Raw genomic sequence first — 3160 nt, forward strand, 5'->3', positions numbered from 1 at the left:
TTTTTTTTATTTTTTATTAGATCATAACTGTGTACATTACTGCATTTATGGGGTACAATGTTCTGACTATATATACAATCTAGAATGTTCACATCAAACTGGTCAACCTATTCTCCTCAGCTATTCAATTGTAGTGTTTAGATAATATTTTTAAAAATACATAATATTCCATTGCATGTCTGTACCACAATTAACTAATAATGCTTCTTGGTGAATAATTTCTTGTTTCTAATTATTTTCCTTTAATACCTCACTGTGAGGGACAGATTTTGTATATAAGTTGGAGTTTGTTGCCAATAAGGTTTCTCAAGAATTCCTTCAATGTAAGAAAGGATATATAAAATGTTTATTTACTCCTTCTTTTTAAATATATTTTCAACAAAATGTTAAAATAATGCATAAATTTGATGTATCAAAATTTTAAATTTATCTTATGTATTTATTCTTATTAGTATGTTCAATAAATGAAAAGTCTTTAAAAATAAAAACAAAGAGAAGATTAACAGTACTCTTATTCAAATTAAAATGTTAAGAACATTGGAATAATATTTTATGTATATATGTATTATATATAGTATGCTTAAAAAATTAATAATAAAGTTAAGTCATGTTTTGACTGGGACACAAAGAGGTTGACCTAATTAATTTTGGTGACTTCATAGTATTTTATTCCATACTTCTACTAGAACTTAACTTGCCTCCCAATAATTGACTGTGATTGTTTTAAATTCACAGTATAACGATAAACATCTTCATGTGTACATTTTTATTTTTTTGAGTGACTGTGACTATAGGATATGGTTTTAACAGCACTATTGTTGTATTTGTGCTTTTTCAATCCTGATATATATTGAAAAGATGTTTTAAAATTTATATTTTAAAAGAAGATATATAAATGGCCAACAAACAAATGAAACAAATGTATCATCATTAATCGTCATAAAAATGCCAATTAAAACTACAGTTAGAAACCACCTTACTCTGGTCAGAATGGCTATTATTGACAAGGCAAAATAGGCCGGGTGGGGTGGCTTATGTCTGTAATTCTAGCACTCTGGGAGGCCAGGGTTGAAGAATTGCTTAATGTCAAGAGTTTGAGACCAGTCTGAGCAAAGTAAGGCTCTATCTCTACTAAAAATAGAAAAGTTAGCTTGGTATGGAACCCAGGAGTTTGAATTTGCTGTGAGGATAATGAGGCCAGGGCATTCTAGCTTGGGTGATGGAGCAAGTTTCTGTCTCAAAAAAAAAAAGAGAGAGAGAGAGAGAGAGAGGGGAAAAGAAAAATTAAAGAAAAAGAAAAGTAGGTCTGCTATTTAATTCAGCAATTCCATGACTAGTGATCTATCTCAAGGAAAAGAAGTCATTATTTTAAAAAGATGCCTGCACTTGTATGTATATTACAGTACAACTCACAATATCAAAGGTATGGAATTACTCTACCATAGAGTAATGTTCATCAATAGATGACCATTTAAAGAAAATGTGGTGTGTGTGTGTGTGTTCCCCGTGGAATGCTACTCAACCACAAAACAGAATGAAATCATGTCTTTTGCAGCAACTTGGGTGCAACTTAAAACTATTATCCTAGGTGTAGTAAATCAGGGATGGAAAACCAAATATTTGGTATTGTCACTTATCAGTGGGAGCTAAGCTATGGGTACATATGGTCATACGGAGTACAATGGTAGCTATTGAGGACATCCAAGGTGGAAGTGGTGGGGGGGGGTGAAAAATTACCTCTTGGGTACAAGGTACACCATTCAAGCAATGGTTATAACTGAAAGCCCAGATCTCACAGCTATAAAACATAATAATGTAACAAAACAATATTTGTGCCCCTTAAATATATTAACAATTTTAAGAAAATGTACACATTTGCCAAAAGTGCATGAGAGTATGTGTTTCTCCACAGTTGCAAACTGAGAAATGATCACAATTTTTTACATGTGCTAAATGGGTAGGTGGCAAATCATATATTTCTCCATTCAGCATTTCTGAATATGGGACTAATATATTATATTTTATGTTTCTTACTCCCTAGTTTTTTTTTTTTAAACAGTTTTAGGGCATAAGACATATGTCAATATTTAAATTGCTCAATTCCATAAGTTTTTTAATCAAATAATGTCATGCCAAGTAATTCTTCTCTGATTTGTTTTATGTTCTCAATTTTGTGTTTGTAAAATTAGAACCTATTGATACGCATCATGGAGAAACATGAATTTCCCTGTGCCCTTGCGGCCCAGTGATGATGATACTGCATGTCTTAATCCATCTCTATGTTGTTTTGTTTTGCATTTGGATTATTCCTAGTAGTTTGCTCTTAGAAATATTGTTGTTATCAACATTCTTTTATTTCCTAGTGGCAGCTCTAAGCTGTGATGTACAATGAGGGATACTTGATTTTTGGCTAAAGATTAAAATTTAGAATTTATTATTATTAAAGACATATGTGATCTTTCCTTTCAAAAAATAATAGGAAATCCAAAGGGAATAAATTATCCTAATGCAAATATGAGGAAAGAAATAATTTTCAATTATTCATATATGAGAACAAATTAAAATAAAACCTCTACTCGATTAATCAAATCACACCGATTAAGTTTAAGAACACATAAAATTATTTCTTCTAAATTTAGTAGCAAGCCAAGGAAGTTGCTGTACATGTTTTTAAGATCCCATAAGACATACAGGATATACTATAGAGATGTATAGTATAGGATGTTGCCACAAACTTTACTGGGGAAGTTCATGCTTTTAGACAAAATGATTTATCACCTAAATAGTAAAGTTACTTTTCTTTGGGAAAGCATATGGTCAGACATTCAAATTATTTAAAAGATGAGTGGCTTATCAAATTTCTAATTTGGTAAATTCCAGAGAATATAATTTTTTCACTGAGATAAGTCAAGACAGGTAATTTAAAAATCCTATAATTTTTTTTTTCCAAAAAATCACTAAACCCAGAATGCTGAACAAGGACATCTCCCACAATAAAAGTGAGCTCTTCCTAACACTTAGTAAGTACATTATACAGTGAGAGTTCTATTCTACTGGCACTAGAAAGCTCTGCAATAACTCTCTGAGCATTAATAACTTTTTGAATCAGTAGTGGTTCCTTGCCATCTGTATAAGTCAACCAATGCTACATAAATCAAGC

The sequence above is a fragment of the Otolemur garnettii genome, unplaced genomic scaffold (genome assembly GCF_000181295.1).
Source record: "Otolemur garnettii isolate 467f Iridium unplaced genomic scaffold, OtoGar3 scaffold00131, whole genome shotgun sequence".
NCBI classification, from domain to species: Eukaryota; Metazoa; Chordata; class Mammalia; order Primates; family Galagidae; genus Otolemur; species Otolemur garnettii.